The sequence below is a fragment of the Vulpes lagopus genome, chromosome 10 (genome assembly GCF_018345385.1).
Source record: "Vulpes lagopus strain Blue_001 chromosome 10, ASM1834538v1, whole genome shotgun sequence".
NCBI classification, from domain to species: Eukaryota; Metazoa; Chordata; class Mammalia; order Carnivora; family Canidae; genus Vulpes; species Vulpes lagopus.
The window spans coordinates 108682600-108709674 of NC_054833.1; the positions used below are offsets into that span (position 1 = coordinate 108682600).

Below are 27075 nucleotides of genomic sequence, written 5' to 3' on the forward strand. Positions count from 1 at the left end.
CAGGAGAGGCTGGGGTGGGGGGTGGAGGGCATTGGCACCCCTAACCCCACATTGTTTAAGGGTCTATGGTAGTGTGATTGAGTGCTATAGCTGGGATTAACATACTTCCCACCACCTTGGCACAAATGATGGCATAGGTGGGTAAAAGAGGGCTTCAAGGAGAGGAAATGCTACATCTGGATCTTAAAAGAGGAGATGGACCCTGACAGGCAAAGTACAGTAGAGAGGAACATGCTAAAAGAGGATATGTATGGAATTAGACAAATTCTGTGCAAAAAAATTCAACTTAACTGAAACTGTACTAAGTCATTTCAGATTTATTAGTGTGACCTGACTTTGGAGGTCATGCTCATGATCTGGTTTCTCACTAAGGGCAGCCTGTTTATCTCACTTATTGAACAATTTACACATGAAACAGAAGACAAAGTATATCTGGGAGTCAACATGCTGGTGCCTCAACACTGAGTAAAAGCTGCTTCCCAAGCACACGGTGCCCCTCTCTGCTTTCCATAACCTGAGTGACACATTTGCTGGAATACAGCAACTTAATGCCTCACTTCTTCTTGTGCTCCCCAGGGTGATGATATCAGAACTAGCAGATCTCTTTGCTCTGCTCCAAGCCCATAACCCTGAAAGCAGCTCAGAGTTACACTATCTTTAGAGTAGTCCTTTAGTCTTTCATTACTGGGAATGAGCTAGGCTGGGGATCTATGGCAAGTCTGTCACCTTGAATAAATATGTCATAAAAAGGAATAAATTACAAACACACACAATATAGAATTTATAGAACATCTAAGAGCCACATTCTACGGATTTTGAGGCAGATTCTATGTGAGCAGTTCCCAAACCTGGATGGTATCAGGATCACCTGGTGAGCTTTAAAATACATAGATCGAGGGATCCCTGGGTGGCGCAGCGGTTTGGCGCCTGCCTTTGGCCCAGGGCGCGATCCTGGAGACCCGGGATCGAATCCCACATCGGGCTCCCGGTGCATGGAGCCTGCTTCTCCCTCTGCCTATGTCTCTGCCTCTCTCTCTCTCTGTGACTATCATAAATAAATTAAAAAAAAAAAAAAAAGAAAAAAAAATAAATAAAATACATAGATCGGGATCCCTGGGTGGCGCAGCGGTTTGGCGCCTGCCTTTGGCCCAGGGCGCGATCCTGGAGACCCGGGTCGAATCCCACGTCGGGCTCCTGGTGCATGGAGCCTGCTTCTCCCTCTGCCTGTGTCTCTGCCTCTCTCTCTATCTCTCTGTGACTATCATAAATAAATAAAAAAAAAAAATTAAAAAAAAAAATAAAATACATAGATCCCAGAGATTCTGATTCAGTAGGTCTAGGGTAGAAGAGATATTTTAAAAGGTTCCCAGGTAGGGATGCCTGGATGGCTCGGCGGTTTAGCGCCTGCCTTCAGTCCAGGGCCTGATCTTGGAGTCCTAGAATGGAGTCCCACATCGGGCTCCCTGCATGGAGCCTGCTTCTCCCTCTGCCTGTGTCTCTGCCTCTCTATCTCATGAATAAATAAAATCTTTAAAAAAAAAAAAAAAGAAGAATTGTTTCGTTTAGAGAAAAATCTACAAAGTTTATCTCAAAACTAGTATGACTTCCACATATGCAATAATGGAATGTACTACCCAAGAAGGAAGTCTTATTAAGTTTTACCTCTACCATGGGCCATCAACAAAATATCTCTCTACATGATATCAACAAGCTCAACACATGACACAAGGAAAAAAAAGTAAAGAGAAGTGGACATATGTGACACGAGTGAACTCCTGGTTTTGCAATGTCTCTCAGTGATCCTGTAGCCAATGCTTGAGTGTCTCTATAAACCAGTACTTGCTCATGAAGGGTACTTGGCGTTACCAAGACCATTTTTATTTGGTAAATGGGGTCTCCTATAAGATCAATGTTAAATCAGAAGTCAACAGCTTAAATTCAACAATGCATACTCGTACTAAAGGCATAATAATAAATGGCAATAGGAGTTCTCTGAACAAAAATCAAATAATAGTATATTTTTAACAGAGTAAGAAAGGCGCCTGGATCCCAGGGTCCTGGAATTAAGGCCCACACTGGGCTCCCTGCTCAGTGGGCAGCCTGCTTCTCCCTCACACATTGCTTGTACACGTTTGCTCTCAAATAAGTAAATAAATACATAAATCTATAAAAAAATAAAGAGTACGATATTCTTAGTGAATAAATAGTATAGTAGAATGAAGTACAGATAATTGCTTAAGTACTATTCAATAGAACAAAAGAAATCTAAAAACAGATAAAAGCTATACATGTATAGGAACACAGACATACAGAAGCTTAATGGAAGAAACAGAATGTTACCTTAAACTACATTAGATTATGAAAACAAATAATTTGTCAATTTGGTTACTCTTTAAAAATATGGAAACAAATATAGGAAAGGAGATATAGGCAATAGCTTAACTAAGAAACTGGGGGAAAAATTACGATGAGAGGAGGAGCAAAAGACCTTGTCTGGCAAGATGCCAGAAAGAAAAAAAAAAATGTAAAATACAATTTATTACAAAGAGGTAACCATGTCACTATTATTTTATAATCTCAACATATATTCATAACAAAAAATTTTAAGTAGGAGCAGAAAGTTAAAGGTACAAATAATTCAGAGACACAAGAAGTATCACAAGCAATTAGGGTATTATCCCCTGTTATTACAGAATGGGTACATACATACTTGTGTGAATGTAAAATACCTTGTACCTGCTTTATGATATATGATAATGACCATTATCTGCCAGCTTTCTGTTATACCAGAGTTTATAAAAAAAATAAGAAGTAGCGTGCTGAAATAATTTACAACTTTCAATGGTCCAACTGGACAATACTAAAAATAGGTGCTAAGCAACACTGGTTTCCAATCAATGATGGTCTGTTCTTATCACAGAGAAACTATTGAAAGATTTTGAAAAAGCCCTGAATTATAATGAAAGAGGTATTTACCTCTTTGAGGTAAATTGTTGAATTTAAGCTCAAATTCTGAACACAGCTGGTACTAGATACCAAGCTTTAATATTAGTGACAGCCAGAGTCTAACAATGCATTGCATACACAGACAACCTTTAAAGTTGGTGACTATGTTAAAAAAAATTCTGATACTAAAAACCTAATGTGTGCCAGTGTGCAGGAGCAGGAACAGTGTATATAGTCTTCACACTTTTCTTCTATAGAAATACATGGATTTATATTTCTGACAAAAGAGATAAAAAAAGCTGAATATATAGCACATAATTAGCTCCAAACCAAATGCAGCAGGACATTCTGTGAAACCTAGACTACGCAGACCCAAACAGGGAAGAACAAAAAAGGCAGAAGCACTTGCCCTACATCTATGACCTCAGGCAAATCACTCTCTTAGGTTTATTTTCTGTAAAAGGAAGAGATTTCCAGATTACTTCAACTTTAATCTGGGCTTAACATCCTATACTTCTTTTTTTAGGTTAGGTTATGAAGTTAGATTCATACTTGCAGGTAAAGGAACAAGTACCCCATATCCCAGCTAAAAAAGTTAGACCGGAAATTTTAACAAGTGCATACAGCAAAGTTGTACAAAAGGATGGAACAAAAGATAGTTCCCTAGCTTCACAGTCTACTTGTCTGTAACAAAGAATCAGGAAGAGGTCTCTACAATCTATTTAGATGAAGATGGCTAATGCACATCACTCTACCAACTGTCATTTACATCTGAAGTCCAGGAAATTTTAGAGGGGGGTAGGGGCAGAGGGAAAGGGAAAGAATCTCAGGCAGGTTCCACCTCAGCACATAGCTCCAGGCAAGGCTTGATCTCAGGACCCTGAGATCATGACCTGAGCTGAAATCAAGAGTTAGACACAACCAACTGAGCTACCCAGGCACCTTGGAAGCCCAAGAAATCTAATAAGAAATCTCTGTGTCAGGCAGAAACACCATAAACATTAGGTACAATCTACCAGATTGGCTGTTTCCTCACTCCTTTAGGTTATGTTTTAAACTAGAAAGGCTGCTCAAAGTCAAGGTATAATCACTGTATAACCCTGCACACTCTCCCTACACATAGAACATCAAGACATTTGCTCTTAAAAACCCTCATCAAGGGGATCCCTGGGTGGCGCAGCGGTTTGGCGCCTGCCTTTGGCCCAGGGCGCGATCCTGGAGACCTGGGATCGAATCCCACATTGGTCTCCCTGCATGGAGCCTGCTTCTCCCTCTACCTGTGTCTCTGCCTCTCTCTCTCTGTCTTGAATAAATAAATAAAATCTTAAAAAGAAAAAAAAAACCCTCATCAGGGCAGCCTTGGTGGCTCAGCGGTTTAGTGCCGCCTTCAACCCAGGGAGTGATCCCAGGCACCCAGGATCGAATCCCACATTGGGCTCCCTGCATGGAGCCTGCTTCTCTCTCTGCCTGTGTCTCTGCCTCTCTCTTTCTCTCTCTCTCATGAATACATACATAAAATCTTAAAAAAAAAAACAAAAAACCCTCATAAATCTACAACATTTTAGGACTCTTATTTGCCACCCTTCTTGTTGGGGAGGCATCTACCCTCCTTCAAAATAAGAAACAGAGGATTTAATTTTAGTGTGAAAAATGCTTAAAGCCATAACTATATACTTGATAGGATAATCTACTTAGCCATTAGCTAAGATGCAGACGTATCTGAAAGTCATTAAATCAGCAAATATCTACTACTGAGAACAGTCAAGAATAAAATCAAAATAAAAGGACTCTGGGGACACCTAGATGGCTCAGTGGTTAAGCTGTGCTTTCAGCTCAGGGCGTGATCCTGGGGTTCAGGGATCCAGTCCACATCAGGCTTCCTGAGGGGATCCTGCTTCTCCCTCTGCCTATCTATGTCTGTCTCTTATGAATAAATAAACAAAATCCTTAAAAAGAAAAAAATAACTATAAATAGTTATTAGACACCTCAAAATCTGTGCACTCAAATGTACAATTAACTTGGCTCTTACTCAAAGTCCATCTACTTTTATATTAGAAATAATTCAAACAGTGGGGAAGAGGAGAGATGAAGTATTAGAGGCAAAATGCTAGGGCCAAAACCAAGAGACTTATCCCCAAAGGAACAGGTTAGAAAACTTAACCAGCAATAAAGAAGTACATTCTTAGTAATTTGAAATAACATAGAGTATCTAATGGGGGAAAATGTTCATAACATATAACATGAAGGAAGCTTACAAAAGAGAATGCAGGCTAGAATTCCAACTTAGTTTAACAAAATGAAACAAATAAAACTATACAAATAGCATTTCTAGCGAGATTCCCTATCTTAAGTCAGGCAGGTATGACACCTTGCCTGGACCGATGCAACAGCCTTGGTCAAACTAGTTTCCTTGCTTTCTCTCTTTGCTTCCTTACCATCCATTTTTCACACAATGGACACAGATTTCTAAAATGGTAATTTATTATCAGGAAGGAGATTTCAATTCTGAAACCTCCCATGTGAAAACTTATAAGGTGAAGTCTAATAAACTCTTAAACCTAGACTACAAGGTCCTTTAAGGCCCTATCAGCAGATCTGCATCCAGCCTCACACACTCTGCTCTAATCATACTAAACTGCTTTCAGTAGCCAGAACATTCTGGGCTCTCTCCTCTTGCCTCTGGGCCTTTGTATATGCTATTCCCTCTTCTAGGAATATTCAAGCAATTAAATTTATATGAAGTCATCTATAAATACACTAGTACAAGTGCACAAAGAGGTGTATGCAAGGATATCTACTACAACTTCTTTGTCTAACAGCAAAACTGAAAACAACTTAAATGCCCAGGACTATGTGCATTGTATGATACCATCTGTTTTTTTTTTTTTAAAAGGATACACACACACATGCTTATGCATGCATATGATTTTCTCCAGAAGGATATATGAAAAGCTGTAATATTTATTACCTCCGAGGAAGAAAACTGAGGGATCAGGGGTAGAAAAAGGTTACTACTTTTCACTGCACATTTTGTACTATTTGAAACATTCACCCCCATGTGTTTTTATTTAATGTGGTAGTTACAAAATACTTGTATAGCACAATTACATTCTGTCTTTAATACTATTATATGGGGGTGCCTGGGTGGCTCAGTCAGTTAAGCAACCAATTCTTGATTTTGACTTAGGTCATGATCTTAGGGTCATGAGATTGAGCCCTGCATTGGGCTCTGCACTGGGTATGGAGCCTGCTTGAGATTCTCTCTCCCTCTCCCCCCACCTTCTCTAGGAAAAACAAAAAACAAAACATAAAATTGTACTATAATGTACATGCCCATTTACAAAAGTGCAGGGGAAAAACTCAAAAGGGAACACATCAAACTGTTAATAGTGTTTATCTCTGTAGAAACAAAATAAAAGGGCAGCCTGGATGGCTCAGAGGTTTGGCCCACAGCGTGTTCCTGGAGACCTGGAATCGAGTCCCACATCGGGCTCCCTGCATGGAGCCTGCTTCTCCCTCTGCCTGTGTCTGTGTCTCTCCGTCTCTCTCTCTCTCTCCTCCCCCACCCCGTGTCTCTAATGAATAAATAAAATCTTAAAAAAGAAAAAAAAAAGAGTTCTTTGGATTTTAGTTCTATAAATATTAGACTTTCCAAAGAAAGAAACTAAACATTACTCAGGTGACACAAAAAAGGTTTAAGACCAAATCTAAGTAAGGAAAGTTCTAAGAATTACCTCTGTAACCTCAATTCCTTCTAATACTTGGGCAGATAGGTGGCTACTAGCACTCTCCCTCCTGCCTCCTGCCTCCTCCTTATGCTTGCACTTCTGCAACAATGTTCTGGCAAGGCTTCAAATCCACTCAAGAAGTCTAGACTTTATTGCCAGCGTAAACAAGACAAAAACTTATTATTTCATTATATTTATCAGAACACTTTAGTACTAATTCTTACTATACTGGATTCCTTTTCCCTTTAAAAATTATATAATACAGGGCACCCCGGGTGGCTCAGCGGTTTAGCGCCGCCTTCAGCTCAGGGCATGACCCTGGAGACCTGGGATCAAGTCCCACATCGGGCTCCTTGCATGGAGCCTGCTTCTCCCTCTGCCTGTGTCTCTCATGAATAAATAAAATCTTAAAAAATAAAAATTATATAATACATGTATAGGAGAAAACCCAGATAAACCAAAAACATAAATCTATAGGTTTGTATAAACAAACTTTCTGGTTTATATCCATGGTCCCCTCCCTATATACATACACATATTTGTGCATACTACTTGATAATCTACTTTATGTAGTATGTCTCAAATCTCTCCCTTTCAATATACTACTATACATAACACAATGGTTGCATGACATTTTATTTTATGGATATTCTTAATTTTTAAAAAGATTCATAATTTAATCACTTCCCCACCGTTGAATATGGTCATTCCCAAATTTTGGCAATGCTACTTTATTTATTTTCTTTTTTTCTTTTTTTAATGCTACTTTATTTAAAAACAAAAACTAAACAAAACAAAAAAGGGCAGCCCAGGTGGCTCAGCAGTTTAGCACCACCTTCAGCCCAGGGTGTGATCCTGGAGACCCGGGATCAAGTCCTACATCCGGCTTCCTGTATGGAGCCTGTTTCTCCCTCTGCCTGTGTCTCTGCCTCTCTCTCTCTCTCATGAATAAATAAGTAAAATCTTTATGGGCAGCCCGGGTGGCTCGGCAGTTTAGCGCTGCTTTTGAGCCTAGGGTGTGATACTGAAGACCCGGGATCGAGTACCATGCTGGGCTCTCTGCATGGAGCCTGTTTCTCCCTATGTCTGTGCCCCCCATGCCCCCGGTCTCCATAAATAAATAAAATCTTTAAAAAAATCTCTTAAAAAAAAAAAAAGAGGGATCCCTGAGTGGTGCAGCGGTTTGGTGCCTGCCTTTGGCCCAGGGCACGATCCTGGAGACCCGGGATCGAATCCCACATCGGGCTCCCAGTGCATGGAGCCTGCTTCTCCCTCTGCCTGTGTCTCTGCCTCTCTCTCTCTCTCTGTAACTATCATAAATAAATAAAAATTAAAAAAAAAAAAGAATAAATAAAATCTTTAAAAAGAAAAAGGAAAAGGGACGCCTGGGTGGCTCAGCGGTTGAGTGTCTTCCTTCTACCCAAGGAATAATCCCAATGTTCTGGAATGGAGTCCCACATTGAGCAAGCTTCTCCCTCTGCCTCTCTCTTCTCTCTGGGTCTCTCACGAATAAACAAATAAAATCTTAAAAAAAAAAAAAAAAAGAAGAAGAAGAAGAAGAAGAAGAAGAAAGAGAATCTATTTGCACTACAAGATATTATACAACTATAGAAAACCAGGAAAAGGAATCCCTGGGTGGCTCAGCGGTTTGGCACCTGCCTTCGGCCCAGGGCGTGATCCTGGAGTCCTGGGATGGAGTCTTGCAGTCAGGCTCCCTGCATGGGATGGGGCCTGCTTCTCCCTCTGCCTGGGTCTCTGTCTCTCTCTCTCTCTCTCTGTATCTCGAATGAATGAATGAATGAATGAATAAATAATCTTTTTTAAAAAAAGAAAAAAAAAAAACAGAAGTTACCCTAGATCCAACCACCCTTGCACTGTTAGTTTATTATATTTTGACCAGTTTTTTGATGTCTGTTTAGTCTTTTTCCTAGGCATTCATTCAATTACTCACTAGGTTTCTGCTATGTGCCAGGTTTTGGTTTTTTTCTTTGCTTTTATTCCATAACAATTTTTTTTCTACTGTATTTAAAAAAATAAATTTCTTAAGCATTTTGCTAGTTAATAGTATTCCCAATCAGTTTCTTTTTGTGGTTGTCAAACATTGCTCCCAAAACAGTGTGGCTCTGTTTCCTTATCCATTTCTCTACTGATCAACAGGTTTTTTTTTTTTTTAATACTTCATTTTTTTTTTAAAGATTTTATTTATTCATTCAGAGAGAGAGAGAGAGAGGGAGAGACAGGTAGAGGGAGAAGCAGGCTTCATGCAGGGAGCCTGATGTGGGACTTGATCCCGGGACTCTAGGATCATGCCCTGGGCCAAAGGCAGGCGCTAAACCGCTGAGCCACCCAGGGATCCTCTGATCAACAGGTTTTGATTAATAGAATTTTCTCATCCATATTACTTCATTCACCTAACTTCTGTACAGTCTAATTGTCATCACTGTAGCTTAATGCAAAATATATACAATGACCAACTATTCTAAAGATCATAATTTTACTTCTACACAGCACATTGTAGTTACAGACATAAATACATGTTTATATACATATACACAAATATATAAATATATATACATATATATATTCCCCCTTAACCATACTTCATTTAACTGCCATAAGCCTGTAACAAGGTAAATATGTAATTTTACCAATGAGAAAAGGCACAAGGAAGTAACCCCTAATGGACTTGCCCAAAGCTATGTAGCTATTAAAAAACACTGACTAAACCTTGGTGCCCTAGTAGGATTAAAATCCAATTGTATGCTTTTGAATTTCCTCATACACCTACATCAGGGTTTCTCCTCCAGAAAGCCTTTCGCAACATCTCTCACCAACCCCTGTAACTATTCTCCCTGAATCCCACACTTTTATGAGAGCACAAGCAACACTTATTTACTGATCTCTTGCCCCATACTCAAGACCTTGAGGAAAACCATCTTTTTCTTATTCATCTTCGAATCCCTAGTATCTAATGCAACCAATTAATAGACACAAAATAGAAAGGCAAGTGTTCAAAAAATATAATGAACACCTTATAAGTGTTCAATAAATACTATAAATATTTAGAGCACATCTAAACATCTGGGTTGATTCAATTCAAATACATTTCAGAGAAAGTCATGCTCATATCTAGAACTAGGTTCAAATATAAAACATATTCAAAGAACAGATATTATCAATAATAGGAAATATAATTCTTATGTGCCACTTATATTAAGAGCAATACACTAATAACACTTAGTAAATTTTAAAAAAAAAAAACACTTAGTAAATTTAAAACACACAGAACAGTTTAGATTTTTCTGAGTAACCATCTTAGGAGTCACAAGGTCTACAATTTAAGACTTAGCCACTTTATTATAACTTTGACTACTTAACAACTTGAATGGGTGGGTAACAAAATCAGTATAAATTGTTAATTATGATGAAGTTAATGTGATACTTGTTTTCAAAATTCTGTTTTACAGAATTTACAATTTTAGACCTGATTTTGCTCATTGCTTTAAAAATTCTAATTCTTGGGATGCCTGGGTGGCTCAGTGGTTGGTCTGCCTTTGGCTCAGGGTGTGATCTTGGTCTCTCATGAATAAAATAAATAAAATCTTTAAAAGAAAAAAATAATTCTAATTCTTAGGTCATTGGAAGGTCTTAATGACAGTATTTCTGACTTGGTCCAGCCATCTAGAACTGCCTACCAATATGTACAGAGCTCTTGTGCATGTTGGGCATGTGCAGGAACATGCATCCAAGCTAACAAGCACCATTTAATACAATTTAACAACTATATACCAGTAGGATACTACAGGGAACAAAGTAAAGAGCTGAAAGATAGAGCTGTTCTATATCTCAAAAGTATTGCTTCTTGAATGCTTTCACTATAGTACCTATACAAAGAGCAATTCTTATTCCCAGGCATTCATGACTCACTTTGTTGAAAACCTGTGTTATCTTAGACAGTCATACGTGGTTCCCATTCTGATCCTAAAAATACGTATTTGTTTTAATGTAAAAATTTAAAAATTACTTACCAGTCAAATTACTTAACTCACCGCCCCCTCAATGAGCACAATTGAAGCTCCAAGAAGATGGATCATGTTTATCTTGTGGCTTCAAGTACCCCGGAATCATACCACTTTGTACCCTAAGGGTATTCATATCCCAGTTTGAGAAACAGGGATCTAAACAATTAAATAGCCATAACACTTAAAAGTGACCAACATGTTCCTACAACCCCATTCCCCAAACTCTTATGGCTAGTTTTCCCCAACAGCTTTTCAAATTAGTATTGTTTTTCTTTTCAGCAGCTCATTAATATATACTGTGTCAACACTCCTAAAAAAAACCTGCAGGGTACAGATTATTTCTGGAGTGACAGAACACTAGCACACAGACCTTGCCATTCCCATCTATCAATGTACCAAGCTGCCCATGGAAAATAGAGATGTGAAGAATAGTAGAGCTTTCACTCCTGTTTCCTTCTTCCTCTCTATTTGCTCCAGGCACAGCTTGTAAGAAAAATCTTAGTAGTTGTCATTTAGATGATTCCTTCACATAAGCTTATCTAATGCCAGCATTTGTAATTCCCACATTTCCCTTTTGCCATTACACAAGTAAAATTAAGCCATTTTCATATTTTAAAAAATTTTCACATTTTCATGTGCTTTCTCTCAGCCTAAGAGGTAATTTTCCTACCCAGAACCCTACATTGGTTGTTGATGAGATTCCAAATCCTAGTAGATTTCAACATTTATAAGGTCTATTTCAAGTTCCCTATGATGTCCAATATATTTTATAACAAATCATAGGCTACAGTAAATTTTAAGTGACTCTTTAAAATGTTTTTTAAAAATTATTGATAATGATGCAAAAACGGGTCAGCAGCTAGGCTAACTCTTATTGACGAAGACAACTTTTATCTCAGATCCATTTCCCCAAGAATATGGTTCCAACAAAATTTCAAATCACCACAGACTGTGGACTTCATTTGCCAATAGTCAGAATACACATTTCAAAGGTTTCTGGAGAAAAAAAACCATTTCCTGGAGGTCATTCTATGTACACACTCAGAATGGTACTTAATGCTTACAAATATTCTCATTGACTTGGAGAACAGCCTCTGTAATTGTTGTGCTGTTCTCTCACAAATGGGGACCACAGGAATAGAAAGGTTAAGTAACTTGCTCAGTGTCACCCAGCTAATATATGGCAGTGGACTTCCAAACGAAGGACTCAGACTATAAAACGTATATGCCCTCAATTACCCACCGTCCTGGATCTCCTATACCTAAGAACAAAATAGCAAATCCTTCCACCCTAGAAAGGATTTACTACTCCCATTTTCAAGAAATGGAAAGAGCATTTACCTCTCCGTGACTGCAAAGTCAGTTTGAGGAGGGAAAACAGAACTCTCAAGCCCCTGGTTAGCAATCTGTCCACTAGTGCATCTTGTTCTTTGGCTCCAGATCTGCAATCATTCTAAAACAGAAATACAAATAATTTTATGAACACTAAATATACATAAATGCATACATAATATGAAAAGCAAAATGAGGGCAAGATGAAAATGGAAAAAATTGGTTAAGAAACAATATATTAAAAAACAAACAAACAAGGGCAGCCCCGGTGGCACAGCGGTTTAGCACCGCCTGCAGCCCAGGGCGTGATCGAGTCCCACGTCGGGCTCCTCGCATGGAGCCTGCTTCTCCCTCTGCCCGTGTCTTTGCCTCTCTCTCTCTAGCTGTGTCTCCATGAATAAATAAATAAAATCTTTAAAAAAATAAAATAAAATAAACAAATGTTTTAATACATCACATTACTAAATGAAGCATTCCATAAATTCTATCAAGCCAATAAAAAAACACTTATTTTTTTTTTCGACATTTGCTTAATATATAAATGACTAAAGATCTGTAATTATCAAAACCGTACCCCTGTGGGGTCCTGGCTGGCTCACTTTGTAGAGCATGTGACTTTTTTTTTTTTTAAGATTTTATTTATTTGAGGATCCCTGGGTGGCTCAGAGGTTTAGCACCTGCCTTTGGCCCAGGGGGGTGATCCTGGAGTCCCAAGATCAAGTCCCACATCAGGCTCCTTGCATGGAGCCTGCTTCTTCCTCTGCCTATGTCTCTGCCCCCCAACCCCCATCTCTGTCTCTAGTGAGTAAATAAAATCTTAAAATAAATAAATAAATAAATAAATTTTATTTATTCATGAGAGACGCAGAGACACAGGCAGAGGGAGAAGCAGGCTCCATGCCAGAAGCCTAATGTGGGACTCAATCTTAGGACTCCAGGATCACGTCTGAGCCAAAGGCAGACACTCAACCTCAACTGCTGAACCACTCAGGCATCCCAAGCATGTGACTCTTGATCTCAGGGTTGTAGGTTGGAGCCCCAAGTTGGGCACAGAGAGAAATTAAAAAAAAAAAAAAAAAAAGTCTTAGGAACACCTGGGTGACTTAGTGGTTGAGCATCTGCCTTAGGCTCAGGGTATGATTCCCGAGGTCTTAGGATGGGAGTCCTGCATCGAGTTCACCACAGGGAGCCTACTTCTCCCTCTGCCTGTGTCTGCCTCTCTCCCTGTCTCTCATGAATAAATACGATCTTAAAAAAAAAAAAATCTTAAAAAGAAAAAACCATTATGATCTTGCAAGCAAATAATGGCACATGTATATATATTCAAACTAACAAAAATTAATTTTTTAAAAAGACTTTATTTATTCCTGAGAGACAGAGAGAGAGAGGCAGAGACACAACACAGGCAGAGGGAGAAGCAGGCTCCCTGCAAGGAGCCGGATCCGGGACTCGATCCGGATCCTGGGATCACACCCTGAGCCGAAGGCAGAAGCTCAACTGCTGAGCCACCCAGGTGTCCCCCAAAATTAATTCTTATAGATATAATAATAGTCCTTTAGCACATACTTCTTTATCTTCAGCAAGTAGTAGCTTTACTGATTAAGTTAGTTTACATGAGACTGTATTTTTCAGTTTAATAACCATGGAGAGAGCTTTCATTAACTTGAAATTCCTAGAAGCACAGCAATGAAATACTTTTTCTCCTAAATTACAAATAAATGAACTGTCAAGCTCAAGCTTCAGGCAACAGTAGAGTGGAACTTACTTCCAAAGGGGGAAAGAAAAACTCCCAAGTGAAATGAAAGTGCTAAATTTGAATTAAGAGTTTTCAAAGAATTTGACATAATAAGGTACTACAAGAGAATCCATCTCATAATTAATTAAAGCTCATAAAACCAAGCTAATACTTTATTAGATGAAGCTAAAGAAAAATCTTCTCTGCTGAGAGGCAATTTACAACCTGAACTGACTAGTAATACCTAGTCCAAGAAACACTTTTGTATTGGAGTCCATATATTGTTACTAGCATGTCTCAAAAGAGGATGAGATTTTATATACCTCAACATCATAAGAATGAGTAAAAACAACGATCAAGAATGGGAAAGTTGCTATTCTTGGTGTACGTAACAGCAGTCTATATACAACGTCCCATCTTTGAACTCAAATACTTATCACTAAGAAAACACACAGAGATACTGCCAGGAAGATTTGAAGATAGTGACTAAAATTTAGGGATGTTTAGAAAAAAATAATATGGCATGCCAAATCTACACATGCAATTGTGAATCAGGGTCTTCAAGGCTATACATTACTTGCCATTACTGTTCTTTCCAAACCTGTATGCTCTTTCTCAAAGTATTAAATTATGACAAATTTTAGTTGTTTGAAGAGGGACCTAATTTCTAGCAAAAGAGCTTGAAGTCATCTGGGACCAAGATAGGTAAATAGGGTAGATAGATAATCAATTAAACTTCTGGTTTAAAAAAATGAAATGGAAGCTATAAAGTAGATGAAGGGGAGTGAAGCGGATTCCAGCAGCATCCCTAAAGCCAAAAAAAAAAAAAAAAAAAAGTCTCTAGAGGTGACTTTTTGTCAGAAGGCACCATTGTGCAAGGCTCTGCCCAGGACTCTTCCTTAAAGCTCTAGTCAGCCACAAGTGGCCTCTGAACTTCCAAAGAACTCCCTAAGCCACCCAAAGATGTCCCTCATCTTGTGTGTCGTTTAAAGCAAAATCCAAAAGCGCTTGCAATTGGAATGTATCTTAAGAATGACTTTTACAACTTCTAAATTTTCTTACTTTGGTTAAATAGACCCCCTAAGGATGACTTTTACAATTCCTATTAAATAATCAGTATTTTCCTAAGTGGGCAAACATTCCTGTTGTAATCTTCCTCTGTTACTGACTTAAGTAATAAGTTCCTTTGGGTAACCTCATATCCTCAATTTATTCTCTGTAGATTTCATCTTCCAATAAAAATAAAGTATGAATCCTAGCATACAGAAAACCTCAAAGTATAGCAACTCTGTGGACAAAGTCTATACCATTAAAAAAGCATAAATGATATGGAAGACCAAGAAGCTGATGACTTGTATAGGGCAGAACTGAATAAAGAAACAAAACATAGCCTGTGGAACACAAAAATAACCAGGGAAAATAATTACTCCTGAATCAATTACAAAACTTCTGGATTTTAATTTTTAACCCATACGGAGCTTATTTTTATAAGTAAAACAGACTACCTGCCATCCACAATTTTAGAAGTAAAATTTAAAAAAAATCTCAAGAATGCAAAGAATTACACAAATGGACTTACGACAATTAAGCATGGTTCTATTCCAAAACCTGACAATCAACACTACTGCATTTGTTAGTGCAATTTTAGTTTTACTGTAGAGGAGGGAGAGAAGGAACATTTTTTGTAAGGTTCAAAAAAGGGATGCTGAAAGACTCTCCTATAGAGGCATATTCCTGCAAAATCCTACAGATTGAGATTACACACAGCAGATGCAACAACTTTGCTTTAGCACCAGCCTGTTTTAATTTCCTCATAAGCTTAACATAGCTTATCATAAAAAAAAGAAGTTAATCAAGATCTTCCTCTCTCCAAAGCACCCCCAGTTGATGCAGCAACGGCTGCACGATACTATATTAAAGTACTAGAGTATCTGAGGAAAATAAAAAGAGAAAACTATGGCAATTCAACAGGAAGCTTTTTAACGATTCAAGAAAACAGTTAAGGACAATAAATTTAATATACATGCCCCGTTTTAACTTCTTTTGCCGCCTATAGGGGACGTAGATTTTTAACTTTCCTAGTTGATTTAAACTCAAAGCATGAAGACTACGTACGTATGCGAATGTTTACTTAATGCTCAACTCTGGGCTACAGGAAGTCAGCTACTAAAGAGTAGTTACATTAGGCGTAGATATTTATAAACCAACTGCAGCTAGTGACCCAGGATTCAATTACAACATCAACCCTCATATTTCAGCGTATGGGCAAATTACCAGTGGAGTCAAGAATAAATTCATTCTGCCCTACTGGCGCTTTAGATCGGGTTGCACAATTCCGGGGCAGAATTGCCTTCGCCTAGCTCTAAAGCATCAGGTACTAAATACTGTACTAAGTTAGCGTCAGGACATTTTAACGCGGGAGGGAAACTCCAGGATCGCCTGAACCAACTGAGCCAGCCCATAATCCCGAATTCAGGAATTTGTCACGTCACTTGACCTCAGAATGAAATTAAATTTTGATCCCTTTGAGATCTCTTAACGCACAAAGTCAGGCTATCACTACGAGTGGTGTCCCGACCGCGACTGTAGAAAAACTAGTTGGTGCGGAACTCGAGTCTCTTCCGCCCACCATGGGGGGCCGCACCGGTCAGGTCCAGCGAGGAGCCGGGGCGCGAGTTTGGGGGCGCAGCCCGGCCCGGCGGGGGCGGCGAGCGCGCGTCCCCCCGCCCGCTCAGGCAGCGTCGAGGCGCGAGCAGCACAGCCAGCCTTGCAGAGGGAGCTCTCGGCAGCTCTGGGGTCCCTCTGCTCGCAGCCGCAGCAGCGCCGCCTGCGCCACTCGGCGGAGACGGAGACCAGCGGCGGCGGCGCGCGGACCGGGAGCGACCGCCGAGCAGCCGGGAGGCAGCGGTACGCTCGCAGAGCGGCCGGGTAGGTTCCGGGGACCCGGCAGGCTGGAGGAGGGGCAGCCCGAGAGGCGTCGGCCAAGGCCCGACACCCATACTACACCGAAACCGGACCGCGCGCGCGGCGACAGTGGGTCGGGACCCCGGAGCAAGGCGCGGGAGTCGGGACGCAGGGATCGCCTTTCGGCTGAGGCCACCCGCCGCGGGAGGGGCGGAGGGCAGAGGGCGGGCCACGGCCGGGCAATCAGCCGGGCCAAGAGCCGGCCTCGAGGGCAGAGACAAAGGAAGGAAAATGGAGTCGCCGGCGCGCGGGCCTCTGTTGCCGCCGCTGCCGCCGGAGGCCTAGCGCGCCGCCAGGAGGGAGGCCTAGCGGGCGGGTGTTGGCGCGGGGGGGGGCGGCCGGGCCGCGGCGGCGACGGGCAATGGCGGCGGCCGCGCCGCAGCAGGGACGGTAGAGGGAGACAAACACCCCCCGGCGGCGGCGCTGGCGCCGGGCTGCAGCCAGCGCCGACCGGAGCGGCCCCATCGTGACACCTAGAGGCGGCCCGCGAAACCTCCTCCACCCCGGGCCCCCTTACCTCCGCGCCACACCCCCTGCAGCGCCCGCTCCGCCGCCGCTCCACCGCTCCGGCCACCCGGCGTCCCCGGCCAGCTCCGCGCACCCGCACCGGCTACCGCCACCGCCGCTGCCGCCAAAGAAGCAGCTCCGCGCACGGTTTAATCGCTCCACAGGCTCGGACACAAAATGGCGGCGGCGCGGTGCAGTGCGCCTGCGTCGGCGCTGCCGGGGCCGCGGGTGCTGATAAGGGAAGGGACGGGTGGGGGGGCAGGCCGGGCGACGAGTGGAGGGCGGGGGAGGAAAGGTGAGGGGAGGGGTTGGCGCAGGGCAGCATGGGAGGCGGCCCCGGGCGCCAACTTTCAAAAGCGGGCGCGATGGCGTCACGGGGCGCGCCGCGAGTCGCGTCACGCCGCACGCGCCCTCCCGCGCCCTCGCCCGGTCGCGCGTGGGCTCTGCGGGCGCCGCGACGTCCGGGCTCCGGCTGGGTGGGGCTTCCTGGGCGGAGGCCGCTGCCTCTGGGCGGTGCAGGATCCCTGGCTCGTCTGACCTGGTTCCCTAGCCGCAGTCTCCCTCCCTGAACGCGTAAAGGGGGGGGTTGGGGTGGGAGGGAGAGTGTTTGGAGGAAGCGCGCGCGGGGCGAGCCGGTGGGGTTGAGGCGGTTCTTGGGCCGGGCCCCGCCCAAGTCTCCGCCCTAGCTGGGCCGGACCCTCCTTCCCGGCGCCCCACCGCAGCCCGCCACCGCGTAAGGCGGGACTGGTCCCCGTGCACTCCCAGCTCCTGCGAGCGAGGGCTGGCCTTGCCCAGAGGCTGAAATTTAAGGGATCTTTCCGCCTCGTAAAGCCGGGTGCAAGGGAAGAGGGCATGGGCTTCCCCTTGGTGTCACCAGGCTGCTTGAGCAAGAGAGGCCGACGGAAGACCAGACTTGATGCTTTTACACGACCATAGCAATCTTTTGCCAAAAGAACTTTACTATTCGGCTCGATACAATACTGTATTTTAAAAGTACATTTCTTGTCTTTACTGGAGAGCTGAGTTCTCAGTGGGCGGCGCCCTTCAGCCGCTCACAGTGCGGTCATCCCTCCCCCTCCCCAGGATACACCTGCGGATTCCACCCAACCTGCGATGAAGCTCACCGACCGCAGACTGGAAGATGTTCTGACGACCCAGGGAGGAGAGCCTTTGGTACCTTGGCAATCTGACTCAGTATTGTGTTCTGAACTATACCTTAGATGTCACGAATAACAAACAGACCTAGCATCAAGGAGACCCCTTCTCCATTCAGCTCCTTGTTCCATTATGAGAATGCCAGCCCAATATTGACAGATTTTCTGGGGGTTTTGTTGAAAAGGGGAATCCGAAATCTAGATTTTTGTAATTAAAAATTTTGGGTGTTCAGGTGTTAGCAACTAAGTCACGTTTTTAAACTGCATGAGCTGATTAGACCAGATGTGTGAGCTGTCATTTGGAGGAAAGAGTAAAGAGAAGTTCAAGGCCAGACTCTAGACACTCCAGCATTTAGAAATAGGATAATGGAGAAGGAATCTGAAAGGAGGCAGTCAGGAAGGCAGAAAGAAATCCACAAGAATGGGCTCCTGGGTGGCTCAATGGTTGAGCATCTGCCTTTGGCTCAGGTCTGATCCCAAGGTCCTGGGATCAAGTCCCAAATTGGGCTTCCTATAGGGAGCCTGCTTCTCCCTCTGCCTATGTCTGTGCCTCTTTTTGTGTGTCTTTCATGAATAGATAAAAGATTTTTAAAATCCACAAGGATGTTGAATTTGGAATCCCAGGGCAGAGAAGGTTTCCAGGAGGTGGGAGGGGTCAATTGTTTCTAGGCTGCTGAGAGGTCAACTCGGGTCAGAGATACGCTGTTGGATTGGTCACATTGGTATTCAATGGAGAATATCATTGGTGAATTTGGCTTGATTCGTGTTGGTAAATCAAGAGATGTGGACCTCACTAGAATGGGTTGAGAATGATTGGAAAAGTAAGGAAATAGAGACAGCACACATAGGCAACATGAGAAGTTTTGCCGTGAGGAGAGCAAAGAAATTTAGGGAGAACTGTGGAAAGATATGGGATCAAGTGAGGAGATGCTTTAAAACATAGGGAAATAGGGGATCCCTGGGTGGCCCAGTGGTTTAGCACCTGCCTTCTGCCTAGGGCGTGATCCTGGAGACCTGGGATCGGGTCCCACATCGGGCTCCCGGCATGGAGCCTGCTTCTCCCTCTGCCTGTGTCTCTGCCTCTCTCTCTCTGTGTCTCACATGCATAAATAAATAAAATCTTAAAAAAAAAAAAAAACATAGGGAAATAAATAAATAAATAAATAAATAAATAAATAAATAAATGTAAATAAATAAATAGGGTCCTGGGGTTCTGGGATAAAGTCCCACCCACATCAGGCTCCCTGCAGGGAGCCTGCTTCTCCCTCTGCCTATATCTCTGCCTCTGTGTGTGTGTGTGTGTCTCTCTCTGTGTCTCTCGCAATAAATTAATAAAATCTTTTTTAAAAAAATAAATAAATAAAACGTTGGGTTCTGGAGCATGTTTATGTGCCATTGGGAGTGATACAGGGGAGAGAAGTCTTGCCTGACCTATACAGGAGTAAAATCCATGAAAGGATATGAGAAAACCGGGAGCGTTGATCTTGGATAGGAATAGCATGCTTCTACTGTGATAATTAGGATAACATTTTTTTAAAGATTTTATTTATTTATTCATGAGAAACAGAGAGAGAGAGAGAGAGAGAGGCAGAGACAGAGACTTAGACAGAGGGAGAAGCAGGCTCCATGCAGAGAGCCTGACAGACTGGATCCTGGGTCTCCAGGATCAGGCCCTGGGCTGAAGGCGGCGCCAAACCACTGAGTGACCCAGGCAGGCCCTGATAATTAGGATAACAAAGGTGAAGATGAATGGAAATGCTGGTGGAAGGGGGAGCAAGCTTACAACTTTCTTAGTAGGACTGTGTTGGTATCATTGGGTACCCCTTTGAAATATGTGATCATGGAGACGCCTGGGTGGCTCAGCAGTTGAGCATCTGCCTTCAGCTCAGGGCGTGATCCTGGAATCCCTGGATCGAGTCCCACGTTGGGCTGCCCATGAGGAGCCTGCTTCTCCCTCTGCCTATGTCTGCCTCTCTCTGTGTGTCTCATGGATAAATAAACCAAATCTTAAAAAAAAAAAAAATTGTGATCATGAATTTAAAGTGAAACCAATTGGCCCAGTATGTGTCTTTTTCCAGGAACATTCAGGTGCTTGGGTACAAACATGCAGAAATGTGATAATCTGGTTTCTCAACACCAGGACCCAAGTTTTCTGGTTCCTAATTTCAAGTACTTGCCTTATTAGTCACTTAGCCAGTATTCTAGAAATGTGTGAATAGTTAAAAATTTACATGCGACCACTTTTTCTAGAAACCAAATGATCCTATTTGTCTCATATGTATACCTGAGGACTCAAAAACAAAGAAAAGGCAAACTTTGAGGGAAATCATCAGGTACCTCTGGAATATTTGCATCTTGCATTTTCTTCACCCTTTCACCCCAGACACCTCTTGGTGTACCTGGGAACTATGTACTAGAAATAATAAGGCTGACTTGCACTTAAATTCTTAGTTTCTTTTTCCTTCTGGCACCTTTAATAATCTGATTAATAAACTTTCTGTAAGACTTTACCTCAAACCAGGCACCTGAGTGGCTCTGTCAGTTAAGCATTTTCAGGTCATCATCTCAGGGTCCTCAGGGTCCTGCAATCAAGCAGCTGATTCCCTGCTCAGCAGGGAGCCTGCTTCTCCCGCTCTGTCTGCCAGACCCCACTACTTGTACTCTCTCTCTCTCTCTCAAATAAATAAATAAAAACTTTAAAAAAAAAAAAAAAAACCTCAAACCTCAAACCATCTTCCTTATCTTTAAGAGTAAGCAATAAGAATATCTCTTGGGACACCTGGGTGGCTCAGCGGTTAAGTGCCTGCCTTCAGCTCAGGGCATGATCCTGGAGTCCCGGGATCGAGTCTCACATCAGGCTCCCTGCATGTAGCGTGCTTCTCCCTCTCTGTGTCTCTCATGAATAAATAAATAAAATCTTTAAAAAGAAGGAATATCTTCTAATGCTTTAATATGGGCAAATGTAAGTCAGTGTATTTAAAAGGAAAAAAAGTCTAGCTATATTAAGTGATATTTGCAGCTGCTATGGTTTGAATATTTGTGTCCCTCTCAAAAATCGTACTGAAATCCTAATGCTCAATGTGATGGTATTAGTAGGTGGAGCCTTTAGGAGGTGGTGGAACCATCATAAATGGGATAAATGCCTTGTAAAATGTAAGATCATAGAGATCCCTAATTCCTTCCACCATGTTAAGGACACAGTCAGAAGGCAATGGCTATGAACCACAAAGAGAGCCTTCATCAGAATGCAACCAGGCTGGTACCTTAATCTTGGAGTACCCAGCCTCCAGAACTGTAAGCAATAAATTTGTTGTTTATAAGCCACCGAGTCACTGGTATTTTGTTATAGCAGCCTGAACCAACTGAGACAACTATATTTATAACAACTGTATCAGGAACATCTGGCTGGCGCGCTCAGTAGAGTGTGCAACCCTTGATCTCAGAGTTGTAAATTGGAGCCCCACATTGGGTGTAGAGATTACTTGAAAATAAAACCTTTAGGGGTACTTGGATGGCTCAGCTGGTTGGGCATCTGACTCTTGGTTTCTACTTAGGTGGTGATCTCATGGGTCCTGAGATTAAGCACAGTGTGGGGCTGTATGTTCAGCACTCAGCCAGGAGGTAGCTTAAAGATTCTCACTCTGCCCCTTCCCCTATGTGTGTGCACACACACTCTCTCTCTCATAAATAAATCTTTTTAAAAAATAAAATCTTGGGATGTCTGGGTGGCTCAGTGGTTGAGCATCTGCCTTCGGCCCAGGGCATGATCCTGGAGTCCCGAGATCGAGTCCCACATCGGGATCCCTGCATGGGGCCTGCTTCTCTCTCTGCCTATGTCTCTGCCTCTCTCTGTGTGTCTCTCATGAATAAATAAATAAAATCTTAAAAAAAAAAAATCTTGGGCGCCTGGGTGGCTCAGTCAGGTAAGCACCTGCGTTGGCTCAGGTCATGATCCCATTGTCCTGGGATTGAGGCCCAACAGGGAGCCTCCTCCTCTTCCCTCTGACTTGTGTTCTCCCTTGCTCTCTCATGTACTTTCTCTCTCTCTCAAATAAAATCTTTTAAAAATATTTTTAAAAAATAAAATCTAAAAAAACCGATGTCAATTATATGATTTCTGAGGCATGAATGAGAAACTTGGAGTAGGGTCCAAATGGCCTTGGAGTCTGCTTTCTGAAGACAAAGCTCCCAGGTGCTATTCTGACAAGGGCTGAGAAAATGCTGAGGATCACTAAAGGAACATAAATGTTTTCTTTTCCTTGTAGGAAACAGTGATATGTCCTACTTCATGGAATTGACTCCAAAGACCAAGAAATGGAGGGCCAAACAAAAAGGATAGGATGTTTTAGGCTGGACAGAAACAAGCTGAGAGGGGAAAGCAGTATGACGAGTCTGTGAAACTGTTAGGATGATAAAAATAAGGGGAAAAAAAAAAAGGACAGATTTGTTCCCTATAGTACTACTCCAGACTACCTCACCAATGAGAACTGTGGTTATTTAAAACCACTGTGATCTGGGATCCCTGGGTGGCGCAGCGGTTTGGCGCCTGCCTTTGGCCCAGGGCGCGATCCTGGAGACGCGGGATCGAATCCCACGTCGGGCTCCCGGTGCATGGAGCCTGCTTCTCCCTCTGCCTATGTCTCTGCATCTCTCTCTCTCTGTGACTATCATAAATAAATTAAAATTTAAAAAAAAAAAATTAAAAAAAAAAAAAAAAAACCACTGTGATCTAAGGAAGAATTCTTCCTGTGGACTCTCTTAGGTTTGTAGTCCATAGGAGTTCAGGGCATCATCGGCTGACACTGTCAGCTTACCACATGGCATTAGTGAAGTCACCACGTTCCAGAATCTGGTCATCAGCCTCACAAGCAGGATCAAAAATATACCTATCAGAAGAGTGTATTCCTTCCTTAGGCACTTGTCCAGTTCACAGGAGCTGGATGGGTAAGCAGAGTGCTGCTTTACTAACTGGCAGGTGGACCAGTATCCTTATGCTGGCAAAAGGCATGTTCTTTCCCTGTAGGAGAGCCTCCTGGGAAGCCAAATTACTAGAAAGAAGCTTGGTGAGCAGGTAATTAGATTAAGAGATGTAAATTATATAACAAACATTTAATATCACCCTCTCTGGATGCTAGAGTCAGATTGTCCAGCATTTGAATCTTATCTTGGCTCCTTATTAGTTGTGTGATCTTGAATTATACAACTGCAGATTTCTTCTTTGTAAGATACGATGATAATTGTACTTCACACAGTGGCAAGGATTAAACAAGGAAATGCAAGTAAAGCTCTTGGCAGAATTCTAGACACTACTAATTGTACCAAAAAAAGGTAAACTATTATTATTTTATTTTTATGCTTCTTGTTACCTACCTTCACTCCCAAATTCTCCTTCTGGTGTACATAGTCTTTCTAGATTCATTAACAGAATGAGTTATTGAGTAGGCTTTTCTTGGCCTGGGAACCATTCTTTCTGGGAAGGGTGTACTTTGTGCTATAATTCTCAGGAGACAGTTCTATTTCCTTCTTTCTTGGTTCCCACTGTTGCCCCATGTAAAGTCTGCAATTATTGCGATCATTTGTGTGTTGTTGTTGTTGTTGTTAGCATGTCAAACAAGAGAATCAGTGATGGAGGAGAGGTGTTGATTTTCTAAGTAATAATGGGCAGGAAACTCCTTGCCCACTTTGGGGGTAAGACCTTAAGTTACACCTGAATACCCCTGTTGTGTCTGTATCTGTTATGTGAGATATAATTCAATTTAGCAAACATTTATATTGAGTACCTGCTGTTCTAGGCACTGGGGATATAAAAGTAACCCACAATGTTTCCTGTCAGGATGCCTGGGTGGCTCAGCAGTTGAGCATCTGTCTTTGGCTTAGGGCATGATCCTGGAGTCTTGGGATTGAGTCCCACATCGGGCTTCCTGCATGGAGCCTGCTTCTCCCTCTGCTATGTCTCTGCCTCTCTATGTGTTTTTCATAAATGAATAAATAAAAAAATCTTTAAAAAAAATGTTTCCTGGGCAACCTGGGTGGCTCAGCGGTTTAGTGCCACCTTCAGCCCAGGGCGTGATCCTGGAGACCCGGGATCGAGTCCCACGTCAGGCTCCCTGCATGGAGCCTGCTTCTCCTTCTGCCTGTGTCTCTGCCTCTTTCTCTCTCTCCTCTCTGTGTATTCTCATGAATGAATTAATAAAATCTTTAAAAAAAATGTTTCCTGTCCTTGAACTCAAAGTTTAACTGATCAGACTGGTTAAAAAAAAAAAGAACAAAACAAAACAAAACAAAAAACAATGATTGCAATAGTGGTTATAGTGGGAATAAATGGATTCATAAAGGAGTAAGTCACTCTAGAAGTATGTCATCTCAGCTAGGTGATAAGGGATCAGAAGGCATTAACAAGCAAGGCAAAAAGCATGTAAGGTGAAAAGAGCATAAAAGGCCACAAGAATGTTGAGAGTCAGCAAATCATTCTACACCATTGGAATAGGGTACAGAGTAGTGACACAACCTTTTCTCTCTCTCTCTCTCTCTCTCTCTCTCTCTCTTTCTTTCTTTCTTTCTTTCTTTTTTTCTTTTTTCTTTTCTTTTCTTTCTTTTTTCTTTTCTTTTTTTTCTTTTCTTTTCTTTTCTTTTCTTTTCTTTCTTTTCTTTTCTTTTCTTTTCTTTTCTTTTCTTTTCTTTCTCTAAACCTTGTAACACATTTGGAAAGTTTTCAGTGTCGAGGGCAACTACTTTCTCCTAACATTTTAAAGATCTATCCTTTCATATCATCTCCTACCTAGATCACAAGAATTTTATCCCTTACTGATGTCTTTCTTCAGACCCCTGTAAAAAGCCACGTTTATTTTTTTCACCTCTTAGCTCCAATTACTGCTTTCTAGAGTTTAAAGGACTTTACCTAGACCTACATCCCACATTTGGGGGATGTGCTCTTTTCTTTTCTGTGCTCTAACCTGCATTTTTCAGGCATGCATTGATCACCTCTTTTTTTTTTTTAAGATTTTATTTATTTATTCAAGAGAGACACAGAGAGAGGCAGAGACACAGGCAGAGGGAGAAGCAGGCTCCATGCAAGGAGCCCGACGCAGGACTTGATTCCAGGACTCCAGGATCACACCCTGGGCTGAAGGCAGGCGCTAAACCACTGAGCCACCCAGGGATCCCCCTATTGGTCACCTTTTAATAATCCATCTCCTCTGTACATCTTTCATTTTGCAAAACATCTCCACGTCTGCCCTTTCAATTGATGTTCACAGCTCTGTTTGAAAAGCCAGACACTGGGACGCCTGGGTGGCTCGGCGGTTAAGCACCTGCCTTCGGCTCAGGGCATGATCCCAGCGTCCGGGATCAAGTCCCGCATCGGGATCCCAGCATCCTGGATCAAGTCCTACATCGGGCTCCCTGCATGGAGCCTGCTTCTCCCTCTCCCTATGTCTCTGCCTCTCTCTCTTGTCAATAAATAACTACAATCTTTAAAAAAGAAAGAAAGAAAAGCCAGACAGTTTTGTCCTAAATTCAAGAAATGATGTGACTTGTCTAGTAACTTGTTGGAAAGAACAGAATGAGTGCTCAGATCTTCCAGCCCACCCCCTCTTCCAGTTCTTTCACCAGCTGCTCAGTGGTCCTCACTGTCGGATAACATTTCCAATTTTACAGGGATCCTCTGGAGATGATGCTTTAGCTCAGAGTTTGCTTTGGAAAGGCAAGAGTAGGGGAAGGGAGGTCTATCAGGCAGGCTCTGGACCTCCCTGCTCCTTCTATGCTCTCCCACATCCCTAAATGTTATGAGATTTGTTTAGAGGAAGAAATGGTTTCTACCCCTAAAACAAGTTGGACACTACTCCTTAACTCAAAGGAAGGGCTCTAATGATGGAAATTTCAGGTATTTGGAAGCAGAAGTGTTTGGAGTGATGAATTTTTAATCTAGAAGTATGTTCTTAGTGACTGCTTGAGATACAGATCAATGCCCATGCTGAGTAATACTGGATATAGATGCTGCCCCTAGCCCTCAAGTGCTTTATATTTAGTCTTAGCCTGTAGAGGCCAGACTAAACTTTATGAGCATTGGTGGCTAAAAGTCAAGGATGGAGAGGCAAGTATAAGGTATGACTGCAGGTGTGGGGGGAACAGGTTAATCACCGGAATCACAGTAATCTTATAAAACTTAACAGTAGGGCAGTCTGGGTGGATGGGCAGCCTGGGTGGCTCAGCGGTTTGGCACTTGCCTTTAGCCCTGGGCGTGATCCTGGAGACCCGGGATGGAGTTCCACGTCGGACTCCCTGCATGGAGCCTGCTCCTTCCTCTGCCTGTGTTTCTGCCTGTCTCTCTCTCTGTCTCTCTGTCTCTCTCTCTCTCTCTCTCTGTCTCTCATGAATAAATAAATTAAAAATCTTAAAAAAAAAAAAAAAGACTTAATAGTACAGCAAGGATGACTCTCAAGTTTCTGCCTCCTGCTCATGCCCATGTTTTCTTGCCCCAGATCTACATTTCCAGCTTCTTTCTGGTTACTTCCTTTTGGAAGGCTCCCAGGTCACCTTACCGGCCTTGTTACTCTCCTCCCAACGTGCTTCTGTCGTAACGGCTGTCCCTTTTTAGTGAATGATACCACCATCCAGCCATCACCAGGCCAGAAATTTGGGCTTCACTCTCTCACCTCCCACACCATATTGTCACCAAACCATTTTT

General features: G+C 42.4%; 1 protein-coding gene across 3 annotated transcripts in view; it reads right to left on the minus strand.

The window, feature by feature from the left end:
• CTCF (CCCTC-binding factor) overlaps window positions 1-17802 on the minus strand; it is a 55131-nt gene extending 37329 nt beyond the window's left edge. The window contains exons 1-3 of one of the 3 annotated variants that reach the window (XM_041769926.1): window positions 17246-17801; window positions 12039-12150; window positions 10704-10816 (exon numbers count right to left, since the gene is read on the minus strand). The gene's annotated coding sequence lies outside the window, so the exon portion shown is untranslated. Of the gene's footprint in view, window positions 1-10703; window positions 10817-12038; window positions 12151-17245 lie in introns of all 3 variants that reach the window. The other 2 variants (XM_041769929.1, XM_041769927.1) reach the window with 2 other exon arrangements.
• Window positions 17803-27075: the final 9273 nt, after the last annotated feature.